Raw genomic sequence first — 17672 nt, forward strand, 5'->3', positions numbered from 1 at the left:
AATCACTGCACACTTCACTTATTTGGGCAGTTAAGGGGCCAAAACTGGCTAAATAACTCAAGTATGAACTAAGTCTTACAGATCGAAGCGCACTCCTTTTACATCGTTGTCAGCTGATTCCACATAGATGTCTACAGAACATGTTCTATTAAACGCTTATACAAGTAGAGCCCCCCCCGACAGAGTGGAGAGGGTGTCAGCAGTAAGTTAGTGTTAACGTCACTGAATATTTTGCCCTTCCTCTGATCAGTCAGAACAATAACCCCCAAAAAACGGATCCTGTCTGTTGAGCATCCACCTTCACTCGGTCAGCATTTGGTCAGTAATCCATCAGTATTGCTAATGCCCAAAAAAACAGGAGTGGATCCAAAGCAGAGATGACACGTGAATGAAATATTTGCATGTCTTCTGTGTTTTGTACCCACTCCTGCTTTTGGCTACCAAATCATAAGCCAATTCTGATGGGACCATACAGGCCTTACAGCTGCTACACAGACAGGATCCGTTGTGCGTCTCATTTTTCCTTCCTTCTGACAGATCAGAAGAAGGGTCAAATAAATGGTGATGTCATTCAGGCCAAAAAGGCAAAATAGTGGCCCAGTCATGGAGTGGGGAGGGTGGGACAACAGCTTGAGAAGTCCACAGAGTAACCCAATGACATAGTGGTGAGGTGGAAGCAGCATGAGGAGGCTACAGAGTGGCACAATGACAGAGTGCGGAGGTGGCAGCAGCAGCATGAGGAGGCCACAGAGTGACCCAGTAAAATAGTGTTGAGGTACCAACAGCATGAGAAGGCCACAAAGTGGCACATTGACAGAGTGTGGAGGTGGCAGCAGCAGCATGAGTAGGCCACAGAGTGGCAAGGTGACATAGTGTGGAGGTGGCAGCTGCAGCAGCATGAGGAGACCACAGAGTGACCCGGTGACAGAGTGGGGAGGTGGGTGGCAATAACAGTAATTGATAAATATCTTTTTATTGAGAAATGGGTTGTAAGCAAAGATATAAAAATGGAAAAAACAAAGGTAAGTCATGAACATCGAAATGTTAGGTCATCGGTTGTGCAACATTTACATGATGCAAAGTACAAGTACAACAATTGAAAAGATAAGTACAATTTTGATGGAAGGGCAAGTCACTTGGGGATAAACTGAGGATACCAAATGGCGACACTGTATAATGCAAGTGCAACTTGACATGTGATGCTCCATGGCCAAAGGTAAAACATGAGAAGAGAAAACAAAAGGCGTTTGAGAGGGGGGGGGGAGGTGTTACAAGAGGGTAAGAGCTAGTGTTGGTGGGGCATAATGACTAGTGTGAATAACACTTATATGAGCCGTACCAAGTATTGGTCTTGGAGTTATAGGGTGTTTTAGGGTGGTATCTGTATTACACCTTCATCCCGAACCAAAAAACCTGGCCTCTATAACCTAACAACTTGTAAAGGCTGTTATCCACCCCTATCCCAGGGGGGGACCAGCTCAACCAGGAAGGGTATAATTTGGGGAGTATAGTCTGACGCCACTTGGTCCTTTATATCCTACCCCTAAGGGCCAATCCCTCTATATAATTTCCACGTTTTTAGAAATCTAGACCTGGTATAAGTTTCCCAGTGAGCTAGTTCTTCAAAACGGAAAAGTTGGTCAACTTTCTCTACCCAAATTAACAGTGTAGGTGCCGAGTTGCTTTTTCACATAAGAGGAATAAGCAGCCTTGCTGCCGTTAATAGCATAGTAAGTAAATTATGTGGGTTAGGTGTAAAATCTCTGGACGGACACCAGAGTAGGACCAATTTAGGGTCTAGAGACAGGGTTGTAGAGCATATTTAGTTTGTTACTTTCTCTATCTCGGATCAGAATGGTCGGATAATGGGGCAGTCCCACCAGATGCGAGATAGGGACCCGGCTCCTTGACCGCATCTCCAACATGTCTCTGAGATCTCCGGGTTTAACTTGTGGAGGAATACTGGGGTCTTGTACCACCTACTAAGTAATTTATATGAATTATCCTGTATCTTAATACACCTGCTAAAATCCATGAGAGTGGGCAAGTACAAAGGCTTTTTCGAGTTCTGATAGGCTTATTCCAAGTTCAGTTTCCCAGGCAGGGAGAAAATATAAGTTGGGGGGAGCAATGAATAGAAGAGATTTGTATAGAAGAGACAACAGATGTTTAGGTAGGCTGTCTAGGACGATTAGTTTCTCAAGCTAGGTGGGAGCACCTTGTGGCAAGGCAGATAGTTCTAAGTTCCTTACATCTCTGCGAAAATTCAGCAGATGTAAGAAAGGTGCTTCAAGAGTCTTGGGAAGATTCAAAATCTTATGCCAATCCATTTTCCCATCTGGTAGAAGAATCTCCATCATCGGGACCTTTTTCAACTGAGACCAAACTCCGGAGGGTGAAGATATGCTTGAAAACAGGCTAGGGGGGTATTGGGAAGTTGGAAATTGATCTCTTTCGATTTATAGAAGGAGGGCCACAGTTTTAAGAGTCCTTTGATCAGGGGAGAAACAAAGAGTGTATCAGAAGTATATTGTCTTATCCCCCACAAAATTAGCTTCTCTTCCATTGTCAGGAGTTGTTTTTCTAAGTTTGTGCAAAGGTTAAGGTGGTGGGGTAAGATTAGTGTGATGCCTCTAGACACTTGTGTTGCCTTATAATATGTGAGCAGGTCAGGCAGCCCAAAGCCACCAAATCTCTTTTCTCTAGTGAGGATAGAATAGGCGATTCTAGGGGATCCCCCCCCCAGAGGAATGAAGAAAAGAGTTTGCGAATTTCAGAGAAGTATGAGAGGGGAAGCCATATGTGAAGTGTTTGGTGTTTGCAAAAGATAGAAAAACGTGGGGACTACATAAGTCTTAAAGAAGTTATTCCTTCCAATCCAGGAGATAAATGGGATTTTTATAGTTCTAAGCTGGGCACGTACTGATTGTAAAAGGGGGTATAATTCAGAGCCATCAGCTCTTTCGGGTTCGCTGAGATGTGTAGTCCTAGGTATTTGATGCTTTTGGACACCCAGGCAAAGAGGATTGTTTGCTTGAGTTTTTGGATAGTGGAGGCGTTACATGAGATATTTAATGCTTCTGACTTATTGTAATTGATTTTGAAGTTAGATATAAAACCGAATTCTCTAAAAATGTCTAATAGTATTGGGAAGGACATTAGAGGATTAGAAGTCATGATAAGCAGGTCATCTGCAAATGCCGTTGTCAGGTGGGTGTGAGTGCCTATAGTAATCCCTTTAACATGCTGGTCTTGTCTGATCTTTTGCAATAGCGTCTCCATGACTATTATAAATAGGGCTGGGGAAAGGGGGCAGCCTTGACGTGTACCGTTTAGTATCGGGAAGGAGGGAGATAGTGTACTGTTAATTTTGATCCTGGCAGAGGGGTTGGTGTATAAAGAAAGGATTGCGGTGATAAATACCTGTGGTATGCCAAATTTCTGCAAGGGCCAGCTTACTCTATCAAATGCTTTGTCCGCATCAGTGCTAAGTAGTGCAAGCAGATGACCTGCTTATTATGACTTCTAATCCTCTAAGGGCCTTCCCAATACTATTAGACATTTTTAGAGAATTCGGTTTTATATCTAACTTCAAAATCAATTACAATAAGTCAGAAGCATTAAATATCTCATGTAACGCCTCCACTATCCAAAAACTCAAGCAAACAACCCCCTTTGCCTGGGCGTCCAAAAGCATCAAATACCTAGTGTTGGTGTGCTGGGCCCAAGAGATCAGGCGTGTCAAGCGTATGGTGTTTTCTTTACCCTGTCTGCCAGTAACAAAACCCACTTGCTCACTACCTATGATGTAGGGGAGTATTTTTTGGATGCGTTAAGCTAAGATCTTCGCCCACCACTTAACATCAGCAATAAGTAGTGAAATCGGGTGATAACTAGAGGGTCCTTCTTATCTTTGTGTATAAGTGTAATATGAGCTTCCAAAGCCTAAGGTAGTCTATTGCCCTGGAGTAGAGAATTGCACATGGAATGAGGGTGTCCCTAAAGACCTTGTAGTACTGAATGGGGAGGCCATCTGGTCCCGGGCTCTCGCCTGATGGTATAAAAGCCAAGACACAACGTATTTCCCCCTGAGTGATGTGGGAAATGGTACTTCCGGCAGGAACCTAAGCGAATGAGCTAAGAGGACAATAGGGTTAGATCCTCTCAGCCTTTAGGGCCGAGGCACGTGTGGAGAAGCATCTCGACCTAGGCCAAGATGGCACTCACTGCGTGTGTAGTCCTGGTTGCAACATTGTTCTGGAAGGTGAGTGAGATTATAGAACGCATGCTGGTTGATCTCTGATATGGCGTCTCTCCAATTTAGGTCTTGGCTTTGCACAGATTCCTGCGGCCGGTTCTCTCTGCGTTTCCTGGGGAGACTAGGTGCCATGCTTCTTGTTGGGGAGGCAAAGGAAGCGGACCTCCCTGGTCCGCAGGCATCCAGGACGGGAGATCTATGGGCGAGATCCCTAGCGTATCCCAAGCTGCACCTAGGACCGAAGGCGACCTGATGGTGATCTGTTTACCGTTTTTTATGATGGCGAGGCAAAACAGGTACAACCAGCGTAAGGGGATGGCGGTTTCCTTCAGTGCCTCTAGGAGAGGTTGCAATAACCTGCGTTTTGCCAGTGTAGAGGCCGCTAAGTCCTGGAACATCAGTATATTAGAGTCCTCATACTTGAGTTGGGAGGCTTCCATGCTACTTTTGAGGAGGGCCACGGTGTCCACAAAGCTGAGTAGGCTGCAGATGACATCTCTTGGCTGCTCATTATGCTTAGGTTTCAGGCGGAGGGCTCTGTGGATTTTTTCAAACACAATTGAGACGGCTCTATCTGGCCCTAGCAGAGAGCCAAAGATCTCTCTTGAGGCAGCTGGTAATGCTCCTGGAGCCACTGACTCAGGTAGGCCCAGCAGCCGTATATTTCGCCTGTGGCTGCGATTTTCTTGGCAGCGTCTTCGGGCGGCAATGCAGTCTTCCTGGTAAGGAATTTCTTCAGGTCTGGCTGCTTAGTCCGGGCTGGGGTATTATCCCTGGTGTCTCTGGACTTCTCCCTGTTGCTTTTCCCCATTTTTAGCTGGAGGGAGATCTGAAATAAGGGTTAGGTGACCAAGTCGTTTCAGGAGCTCAAACACAAGCCACCATTCTGCAGTGCGGTCAAGCTCCGCCCCCAGTTGCAATAACAGCACCCGCTGACTATGGTGGGTGTAAGAAGGAGCACTTGGCATCAGATGTGTGGCATCAGGCAGGTGGCAGCATCAGAATAGTAGTTGAGGCAGGTAGCCAGAAGAAACCGGTCTTATTTTTCAAGGTTTGGGTGAGGCAGCATGGATTATCTAATCTGATGCATCAGGCATTTGTGGGTGGAAATCTTGGCTGATCCACGCCTGATTCATCTTGACAAAGGTCAGTCTGTCCACATTTTGGGTGGACAGGTGAGTTCTCCTTGGGGTAACTATGGTCCCCGCCGCACTAAACATCCCCTCTGATGCCACACTATTTGCCGGGAAGGACAGCTTTTCCAGGGCAAACTTGGCCAGTTGCGGCCACAAATCCAGTTTGGCTGCCCAGTAGTCCAGCGTATCTTTGATGACGGGTGGCAGGGTGCACTCCAAGTATGCTACCACCTACTGGTTCAAGTTCTGCTCTATGTCTAGCTGCTGGTGAGTAGTTTCTTCACTATGCGGGTGAAGAAAGCTGCTCATCAGCGACTCTAGACTCAGGCTGCTGCTGATGGAGCTGGTACTGCTCCTGCCTCCCCCCCCCAGCAGCCATGGCAGTGGAACATGAGCGCAGAGGCCCCCCCCCCGGCCATACCTGCAAGAGGATGGACGATGGCACAGATAGGCAGCGGCCAACTGACTACATAGGATGTCTTTATAGTAGTTCAGTTTGTTCTCCCTCTCATCGGGTGTAAAAAAGGCCCCCATTTTGGACTGGTAGCGATGGTCTATCATGGTGTAGAGCCAGTAGTCATCCCTCTGCCGAATGGCGACAATTTGGATGTCACTACGCAAGACTTAGCATTCATCGGGCCATTTGTGCAAGTGATTCAGAGGGACTCCCTGCCTCCATCTCCACTGCATACTGCCACGGTGTGTCTGGGTAATCTGCCTCATCTCCCTCTTGCTCACCTGTGTAGAAAAACCACCTGTTTTGCTACACATTGCTTGTGCTCCAATATCCTCCTCCTCCAGTTCAGCCCCCACAGGCCTCATGTAGCCGTGAGATGTAGGCGCCACGTCTCCAGTCCCCTGACCAGCCAGATTTACCAGCATCTGTTCCAGAACATGAAGCAGAGGAATGACATCGTTCATCCCGTAGTCCTGGCAACTGAAAAATAACGTGGCCTCCTCAAAGGGCCTGAGCAAACGGCAGGTATCACGCATGAGCTGCCACTGGCTCTCATCGAAGTTACACAGTGGAGTACCTCTGTCCGCTTCGATCATCAAAAAATCGTTTATGGCCTTTCTCTGTTCGCATAGTTGGTCCAACATATGGAGGGTGGAATTCCAAAGGGTGGAAACGTTGCATATCAGCCTGTGTTGAGGGAAGCTATTTGCCACTGCAGCTCAAGGAGGGTGTGCTTGGCGGTGTATGACTGGCTGCAGTGCATGCAAAGTTTTCTGGCCATTTTTAGGATGTCTTGCAGATTGGTGGAAGACTTCAGGAACCGCTTTACAACCAGGTTGAACACGTGCAGGCATGACTCAGCCCTCCTTGACGCAGCGCCGACACCATGTTCTTCCCGTTGTTGGTCACCATGGTTCCAATTTTGAGTTGTTGCAGAGAGAGACAGGATTTGATTTCTTGGTGAAGTACACGGAGCAGTTCCTCCCCTGTGTGACTCCATTTGCCCAGGCAAACCAGGTGTAGAACAACCCTGCACCTGTGGTATTCTGGAGGAGCACTGTGAATTGTCCCTGCAGTGGAGGCTGAGGACACGGTAGAGGATGAGGAGGCAGAGGTGGTCATTGTCACAAGACCAACGGCATGAGAACGTGGAGGCGGAAGCGGCGTCACCTGGTCAAGTTGCTTGTGTGGCTGGGCAGTAAACACATTTACCCAGTGGGCCGTAAAGGACATATATTGTGCTTGACCATAGCTACAGCTACTGACCAATTTTCCTAAAAAAGGCTGTATCACAAACAAATTTCACCACTAAATGGATAATCGACGCAATTGCTCAGTCCCTACAGAAAAAAGTCTACATTCACCGACCAATTTCCCCCAAAAAGGCTGTATCACAAACAAATTTCACCACTGAATGGCTAATCGACTACTTGTTAGTCCCTACAGAAGATACTCTACAATCACTCATCAATTTTTTCCAAAAAAGGCTGTATCACAAAAAAAATTCACCACTGAATGACAATGTAAATTCACTGTAGAATGGCTAATAACACATACTTATTTTTCCTATTAATACACCCCAACAATGGCAGTATAACAATGTCGGTTCACTGCAGACCGGCTAATAAGATGTATTCTTTTTCCTATAAATACACCCCCAAAAAATAAATATTACAATCACAATTCACCACAGAACGGCTAATAGGACGTACGTATCTATGAAACTTCACTGCTGAACTGCAAATAATATTTTTTTTGCCACTAATACACACCAAAAAGGGCTGTAATTTTCCCACTTCACCACACAATGTCTAATAACGTGAGCATTGCTTGCCTGGATATTGGAGCTTTATTGCAGTACTACAAAGCTCCTGTAGAGGGTGAAAACACACTTTACATTGTATCCCACAGTTATTTGTACTGAACTGGTTCTAAAATCATGGAGATATAGTTTGGGTACAGCCACACGATCAGGTTTCTGCATAAAGTTTTGGAATATAATCCAGAAAGGGATAGCGAAGCCGCCTCAGAGGTATAATATGTATCTCTCGTTATGCAGACTTCACTTCTCTAATGTGTATAGACATTTTAAGGGAAGAAGCCCAGTGCTTGCACTTAGTGCTGACAAACCAGCAAACTCCCTACACACTGAGAACACGTCTCCAAGCCCATGAGAAGGTTTTCATACTGACGGTTTTACCACTGGTCGCGATTCAGCCAAAGTACCCTCTGCTAGAGCGTTCTTTGGCTAAATCCAACACAGGGAGACAGATGACAATCTATAAAAACACACACACATCCTAAAATAAAATGTTTGCATAATAAAATTTCCACAACATGGTTTTCTCCACTTCACACCTCCCACTAGAAGGCTCTAGTCAGGGGCGTGCCTAGGGTGTTTGGCACCCAGGGAGGATCCTTTCTCTGCCCCCCCCATACTTAAAAAAAATTGTACCCCCTCACAGTAGTATTGCCCTCATTGTACAACCTTCACAGTAGTTTTGTACAGATGTGTGCCCCCTCACAGTAGTTATGCCCACATTGTGCCCTCTCACAGTAGTTATTAGTATTGAGCGCGAATATAGCGAATTTTAATCGTGAATATCGGCACTTTGAGAATTTGCGTATATTTAGAATATAGCGCTATATATTCGGAAAATCGAATATTCGTTTGTTTTTTTAACACAGTTCACATCAGGTGATCATCCCTCCCTTCTTCTAGCTTGTGGGCCAATGAGAAGGTTTTGTCACAGCTTAGCAACATCCCTATCAACCAATAGAAAAGTTTCCTGCCCCTTACTATATAAGAACCTCCCCAGCAGCTATTTTCTAAAGTTTATTGCAGTTATGAAAGAGACAGCAGTGTCATTGCTGTGCTCTGTGCTTTCTTGTATTACATTAGACAGTTAACTTATATATATATAATACAGATAGTTAGGGGGAGATAGTCAGTGTAGGTTAGATTGATCTATAGTGTAGCTGATAGGTTCCAGTGCAGGGTGATAGGTTCTGCTGTCCATACATACATTCTACAGACATAGTGCTGTGATGTCACAAGTTGCTCGTATTGCAAAAAAAATATGAGCATCATTAATTGACGAAACTTCGCAAGCACAAATATATTGGAGCACTCTCTCTGCATATAAGGCTATTCTAATGTTCTGCAGTGTAAACCATTTTCTCCAGTCTCGGTAAACTTATACCAGCTTGAAAAATGTAGCATAGGTGACCCACGCCTGTATTTCGCGTGCATTACGCGAATATTACATTGCCGATTTTTGCAATCAAGAATATAATCTTGAATTTGCGGATTTGCGAATATATGATGAATATTCGTGAAATTTTCGCAAAATATTGCGAATTCGAATATTGCCCCTGCCGCTCATCACTAGTAGTTATGCCCACATTGTGCCCACCTCATAGTAGTCACAGTAATAATCCCCATTGTGCCCTATTTATAGTAATAATGCCCACTGTGTCCCCTTCACAGTAATAATGCCCATTGTGCTCCCTTCACAGTAATGATGCCCATTGTGCCCCTTCACAGTAATAATGCCCACTGTGCTAGTAATGCCCTCTCTGCCCCCTTCATAGTAGAAATCCCCATTGTGCCCCATTTATAGTAATAATGCCCACTGTGTCCCCTTCACAGTAATAATGCCCATTGTGCTCCCTTCACAGTAATAATGCCCATTGTGCCCCCTTCACAGTAATAATGCCCACTGTGCCCCTTTCACAGTAAAAATGCCCATTGTGTCCTTCAACAGTAATAATGCCCATTGTTCCCCCTTTCACAGTAATAATGTCCATTCTGCTAGTAACGTCCTCTGTGCACCCTCCATAGTAGAAATCCCCATTGTGCCCCCTTCACAATAATAATGCCTATTGTGCCCCCATCACAGTAATAATGCCCATTGTGCCCCCTTCACAGTAATAATGTCCATTGTGCCCCCTTCACATGATATAAATGCCCATTGTGCCCCCATCACAGTAATAATGCCCATTGTGCCCCCATCACAGTAATAATGCCTATTGTGCCCCTTCACAGTAATAATGTCCATTGTGCCCCCTTCACAGTAATAATGCCCATTGTGCCCCATCAGAGTAATAATGCCCATTGTGCCCCCTTCACAGTAATAATGCCCACTGTGCCCCCTTCACAGTAATAATTCCCACTGTGCCCCCTTCACAGTAATAATTCCCACTGTGCCTCTTCATGTGCGGCCCCAATCCAGAAATGCAGACCCACACTTCCGGGTCCGCATTTCCGGTCCCGAAAAAAATACAACATGCCCTATTCTTGTCCGCAATTGTGGACAAGAATAGGCATATTCTATTAGTGCCGGCGATGTGCGGTTCGCAAAATGCGGAACGCACATTGCCGGTGTCCATGTTTTGCGGATCCGTGGATCCGCAAAACAGACACGGATGTGTGAATGGACCCTTATACAGCGCCACATACCTCTTACATCCAGTGAATTCTCTTCTCTGATGTAGATATTCTCTTTCCTCTTCTTCAACTGTTAGACCAGACCACCATGGTGACTGTCTCGTCTCTGCAGAGTTTAACAAACAGACATCTTTCTTTCCTACTTTTCCATCATCCTTCCACCTTCTCAACACCCCATCCTGCCACCCCCAATACTGTGTCCATTGTGCTCCCCAATACTTTCCTGCCGAAACAGTCCCCCTGAAAATACTGGTACCACACAGATAGTGCGTCAGTACAAAAACACCCCTTTATATTGTGCGCTAGTAATAAAAAAAACACCTTCCTTTCAGATCAGACCCCCATATAAAACGCTAAATAAGATCCCCAATCTCAGACCAAACCCCCTTTAGACCTCTATGTCAGACCCCATATAAGACCCCAGTTTTAAACCTCTGATCAGACCCCCATTAGACCTCCATGTAAGACCCCGACGCAATATCAGACCTAAGATAAGACCCCACCCCCATTAGACCTCCAGACCCACATATCAGACCTCAGACCAGACCCCCATATCAGACCTCCAGACCCCAATCAGACCCCCATTAGACCTCCAGACCCCCCAGTCAGACCTCCAGACCCCCAATCAGACCCCATTAGACCTCTAGACCCCCCCAGTCAGACCTTCAGACCCCAAATCAGACCCCCATTAGACCTTTAGTCCCCCAATCAGACCCCATTAGACCTCCAGACCCCCAATCAGACCCTCATTAGACCTCCAGATCCACAATCACACTCCCATTACAATCAGACCCCCAATCACACACCCCAGTCAGACCTCCAGACCCCAAATCAGACCCCATTAGACCTCTAGACCCCCCCCAGTCAGACCATGAGACCCCCAATCAGACCCCCATTAGACTTCCAGACCCCCAATTACACCCTCATTAGACCTCCAGACCCCCAATAACACCCTGCAGTCAGACCATCAGACCCCCAATCAGACCCCATTAGACCTCTAGACCCCCCAGTCAGAACTCCAGACCCCCAATCAGACACCCATTAGACCTCCAGACCCACAATCAGACCCACATTAGACCTCAAGACCCACAATCAGACCCCCATTAGACCTCCATACCCCCAATCAGACCCCCATTAGCTCTCCAGACACCCAATCAGACCCCCATTAGACATCCAGGCCCCCAATCAGACCCCCATTAGACCTCCAGACCCCCCAATCAGACCTCCATACCCCCAATCAGACCCCCATTAGACCTTTAGACCCCCAATCAGACCTCCAGACCCCCAATCAGACCTCCCCAATCAGACCTCCTGACCCCCCATAGACCGCTCCAGACCCCCCATTAAACCTCCATATCAGACCTCAGATCAAACTGTAAAATAATAAAGTAACTTACCTTTCCTGACGCCACTCTCCCTTTTCTGCCTGTCTTCTCTTCTCAGGACCGGCGCTGCAGTCACATGACCTCCTGCAGTGTCAGGTCAGAGTGCGCTCTGCACGTCCTGACACTGCAGGCAGCCAGGATACAGCAAGCGCTGACCCTAAGAAGAGCGAGCAGGAGGAGTGGACAGCGCTCACAGCGCTTCTCTGCCCCTCCTCATTGCAGTATAGTTAGCGCTTCCATTGTGGAAGCACTCACTAGTATTCACTATATAAGATGCACTGCATTTTATAAAGGGAAAAGCAATGAGCGCTTCAATCTGTATTGATGGAAGCGCTCATTGCTTCTGTTCTTGCACCACCCTGAGAGCCGGCACCTGGGCGGACCTCACCCCCGCCCCCCCGGCCACGCCACTGGCTCTAGTTTAGCCAGAAACTGTATATAAGGAGAGCAGTCAGATGCCCCTAGTGTTCTGCAATTAGCGAACAGGAACAGTGCTTGGAAGAGGAGACTCTGCCAGACTATTGAGTGACCAGAAGAAGATGCTGAGAAGGGCATATTCCTGCCACAGACCCTGAATCACCAGCCTTTGGTACCAGCCTTCTGAGAGACAAAGGGACAGCTACCTTAGGCCTTTCCTCAGTATCAAATGTTTCTTCTGCCAGAGAAGAGACTTGAGAATCCAGCCTAATGCCTCACCTGTATTGTTTTGGACCTGAATTCCTTCCGTAAAGAAGCACACAGGTATACTGCAGACCCTGAGTCTCTGGACTTAATTCCTATTGGGGTGCACCATGAGCAGTGGCCTTGTTTGGGGTGGCCCCAACGCTATGGTGGGTCCTCCAGACACCATTGAGGTGTCACCACATGTTGTTGCTCTCCATAATGGAAGGTAAGGCGTAGTGCACCACAATGGGAAATAATTCCAGAGTCAGTTTAGCAGTAAACCAGTGTGCTTCTATACTGGAGGAATTCAGGTACAGAACAATACAAGCGAGGCATAGGTCTGGCTTCTGCAGTCTCCTCCCTGGCAGAAGAAAGATTTGATGTTGAGGAAAGGCCTGAGATAGCTATCCCTCTCTTTCTCTCTCTCTCTCTCTCTCTCTCTCTCTCAGTAAGCTGGTACCCTGGTCAAAGGCTGGAGGCCCACGGTCTGAGGCTCAATAGTCCAGGTGGCTCCTTGGTAACAAGGCTGGTGACCCGTGGTCTGTGGCTTATTGTCCCCATCCTAGTGTCTTCTTCTAGTCACTCATGCAGACTATCAGAGTCTTCTCCTCCAAGCACTGGTCCCTAACTGCCAAACACTAGGGGCTCTAACTGCTCTCCTTATATACAGTTTCAAGCTAAACTAGAACCTTCTAGTTGGAGGGGTGGAGAAACTCACCACAAACAGATACATTGTTATACTTTCCGTTTCTCATAGACTTACACTAGAGCTTCAATGATACTCACTGATACACAACAGTTTTTCCTCACACAAACAGGTTTTTAGACATAACAACATAGCTAAACCAGACATTCAAAAGGTCAGAGTGTCTGGTTTTGGTGGTAAACAAGTATGGCTTTCCCCCAAAAAAACATGCTCTTCTTTAAACCTAATGGTAGCTGAGGAAAATTACCAGCAGTCCCAAAAGTCTCTCAGTGTTCATTAACCCTTTGCACAATGTTCTGCTAATGCAGTGCAAATGAACAGGATATATATCACAACATGCATATAACATGCATCTACACAGTATTAAGCAGTATAAGTCAGTGCAAGTTAACCCTTTAAAGTGAAATAAACTAAGGAGTTGATGACTTTGCATAGGGGAAACAGGGGCAAATGTCCACAAATGTCCAGACTTCAAAGTATCTCTGCTCTAGGGCACTAGACTCTACCCTACTTTAACTGTGGAATCCCCGACACAGTCAAGACTACGTAACAAAGAAGATTCATGTAACAGGCACCAACTATGTACATAGGGTTTGAGGCAGTCCAGCTCTAGGGCGACCTTCATTCTTCCCCTAGGGTGCAGGCTTTTAAATGTTATGAACAGGATTAAGCATGAGCTTAATAGTCAACAAGGCTTGTTTTTTTCCAGTTCTGATTGGAGTGCTGTTGATGCTGTGTTCTGCCTGGCAACTGATGATGCATCCTGGTAGCAGGTTCTATGGAACATATGAAATACACATGGACAAGATACAAGTGGCTGATCAAGGCTGTAGATGTCAAGCTGGTTATCAGTGGTCATTGCCGTGGTCATCAAGCTGGAACTTTTGCAAGGTCATCTAAATGGTCATCACTGGTCACCGCTGGGGCAAATCAGGATAGAAGGTACTCTATTCAGGTGTCAGATCTAGGACAAATAGAGTTGGGAGCTCCCCTACTTTTCATTGACGCTCTAGCCAGCATCTGCACCAGTAGCAAAAAGTCTCAAAAGGACATTGTTAACTGGACTGAACCAATTACTGGACTACCAAACAGCACCAACAACATAATCATCATGTACAATATATACAGTGCACATGAGAATAAGCCTCTTCTAAAACTGGTCATTATGCCAAGCATCATATTGATCCTTTTCACTTAACTCTCTGTAGGGCTGACTATAACGCTTTTATATTTTATCACAGCTGGCAAGATAGCAGACTTCCTAACTGAATGTAACCAGTACATAGCCTTTTATATAGCTCACAGCAAGACAATGTTTTTTCAAAGGATACATAGATCTTCAGCATCATTGGCAAAAATGGACAGCATCCTGGAAGAACCTTCCACATGCTCATAAGAAGACTTTTCTTTATATCAGCCGTTCGTCACTAGCAATTCTCTAGCATCCAGTGAAGCAGGATTGAGTAGTAATGCTGAATACAGTCTTATTAGCACAATCACTTGCTTGTGGCAGACCCCCAAAGGGTAACAGTTACAGCCACAGATGTTTTCATGGGGCTGGTTCACCTCAGATGCAGGCGAGGGCATGGGGCTGGATTCACAATGACTTGCTCTGCTGGCGCTGGACCGTATACTATTTGTGATGCCAAATTGCAGTGGCCGGGTTTGGGGTTGCCCCAACGCCCTACCGTTGAGGTATCACCAGGTGCTGCGGCTCTCCGGAAGGGATAGTAACACGTGGTGCACCCCAATGGGAAATAAGTCTACAGAGATAGGGTCTGTAGTAAACCAGGGTGCTTCTGTACTGGAGGAAATAAAGTGCAAAACAATACAGGCGTAAACAAGTCTGGCTTTTTCCCTCCAAAACATGCTTTTCTTTAAACCTAATGGTAGCTGTGGAAAATTACCCGCTTCTCATTCAAAGTCCCAAAACAGGATATATTTCACAAGATACATATAAAATGCAGTTATACAGTATTAAACTATATAAGTCACTGCAAGTTTAAGGTGAAATAAATTAAGGAGTTGATGACTTTGCATAGGGGAAAACAGTGCAAATGTCCACAAATGTCCACAGACTTCAAAATATCCCAGCTCCAGGGCATTACACACACCTTACCATCCCCTCCGGAGAGCAGCAACACATAGTGACACCTCAACGGTGTCTGGGGGATACCCCAGTGTACCGTTGGGGCTACCCCAAACTCGACCACTGCACCTGTACTAAACTAAACACCTATATTCACAATTGCTTGCTATTGTCAACCTACTGCCATTCAACCAGCCACCATACCTCCTCATCTGGTGCCAGAAACTGCACTTTGTATTTATTGCTGCTATATGTGCCACAAGTTATATTTTGCACTCAGTAAGGAGAAACTATTATACATTTACAAGGTTTGTGTCTTAGATTGCCACACAGATCCATTTGTCATTTGGATTAGCTGCTATACCGTACACGTTTTGGGAAGAATGTAGAACTGTTTTTAGAATCTTGTGTAACCCACCTGCCATAGTGCACCCAGAATTGTTGACTACACGGTCCATATGTATACAGAGTCACTATTGCTTCTCTTATGGGGCCACTTTTAATAACCCCTATGGAATCACGATGACTAGCACTTATGTGCAACATGACGGGCACCCACAGTATGTTAGAACTGTGGAGCACCCTCAGTGATGACGTGCCTGATATCTATTGAGCAATCTGCCTGACCCTATTGGTGGACACTCTTTCTAACACTTATGGAGAAACCAGTTGACACAGGGAAGTCACTCTCATTGACACTGTATAAGATTAAAACCCTCACTGACACCTGTACAATGGTCTGGCCATCTTTACACAGTGGGGGAGTAGATATAAGGCTGCATGAGCCGGTCACCACCGGATATTTGTAGTGCCTATGAGTGCATTAGGTGTGGTGGACACTGAGCCCTAATGCTAGTGTGAAGATAGCTGTCACGGTCCCTCCCATGACAGAGGTGAAAAGATCTGAGAGACTGGCGGCACGTGAGGGTATCTGACAGTCTCTCTGTTTTCTCCTTGCAGTATTGTTGTTTGGTAATGACCACACCTCTTGTCAGATGCAGCTTGTAGTCATTACTGAGGCTCTATTTAGTTCTGACTCACACTGCATTTTTTTGTTCGCTTGTATTTGTTGTTTTCTAGGCCTCAGGGAGACGCTGGGTTTCTTTCATCTAGGAAGGAACCAGTAGTCTCATTCTCTGCCACCACTTCTAAGGATTTCCAGGGTCTCCAGGGCTAAGGTTCCGGTGTATGAGTATTTCCACCTTCAGGGTCTACTCATATTGGCAGGAGTCAGGGAGAGATCTAGGGATTCCTAGGAGGTCACCATCCCTCTCCCTTAGCTTTGAGGCCTATACTCCTGTCTATTTCCTTCTTTGTGTTATCTGGTGTTTTCCCCTCCCCATTACCTGTGACATTATCAACCGCCAAAAAAACATCATTTTGTTTGTGTCAGTGCAGCGATGGATACTGTTTCTGCACTGGTTAATCGTATGCAGGGACTGCCTTTGGAGGTGGCTGACCTCCACACAGCTGTATCGCAGTTTCAGAGACCACAGGTGGTGGTTTCCAGCAGCTGGAACCAGGCCTGCCCAGAACCTAAGGTCACTCTCCCGGATAGGTTTTTCAGGGGAAGTGACAACTTTGTTCAGTTCAGGGAGTCACGCAAACTATATTTTAGACTACGTCCTAACTCTTCTGGGGATGAGAGTCAAAGAGTGGGGATTATAATTTAGTTACTGACAGGTGACGCTCAGTCTTGGGCTTTTTCTTTGCCGACCAGATCACAATCCCTCCGGTCGGTAGATGAATTTTTCAGAGCTCTGGAAGTTGCGTGGTTGGCAGGGAGAGCGTTCTGCTGAGTCCTATTGCTCTAAATTTAGGAGCTGGGCAACTGATACTGAGTGGAATGACCCAGCCCCCGGTAGTTAATACTGTCAAGGGTTATCCGAGAACCTGAAAGATGCATTGGCATTTCACGAATATCCAGAGTTATTGGAGGCAGCCATGTCTCTGGCTGTACGTATTGATAGACACCTGAGGGAGCACTATAATATGGGGAGGCATCCTCTTCCGACATTTTGGGTAGGAAGGCACTTGAGCTCATGTCTGATGATGAGCCAATGCAGTTGGGGAAAGTCACTTCTGGACCTCGTAATAAAAATGTTAGGGTTAAGAAAAGTCTCTGCTTTTTCTGTGGTAAAGGGGGACATTTTGTTAACGTATGTCCTTATGTTAACCCTCAAGGTGAAAAAGGAAAAAAAAAACAATGTAGTCCTCTTCTCAATCTTGGTGGTGTGGGTGGGGAATCTGAGAATGTACTTTTGTCATTTACCTGCAGTACCCAATTTCTCCTGCCTGCCAAGGTGGCGCTAGACTCCAAAACTGTGGGAATTGAAGTATTTATTGACAGTGGGGCAGGGTTAACCTAGTGGATGGCCAATTCGTCCGTATGCATGGTTTGACAACAAGTGCATTAGACTAAAATATTTTGGTGTTTGTGATTGATTCAGCTTCACTCTCACAAAAGTATTTGTCACAAATGGTGCAGGACATTTGCCTAAAGGTGGGAGATTCTCATCAAGAATCCA

Source organism: Bufo gargarizans, chromosome 8, assembly GCF_014858855.1.
Source record: "Bufo gargarizans isolate SCDJY-AF-19 chromosome 8, ASM1485885v1, whole genome shotgun sequence".
Lineage (NCBI taxonomy): Eukaryota > Metazoa > Chordata > Amphibia > Anura > Bufonidae > Bufo > Bufo gargarizans.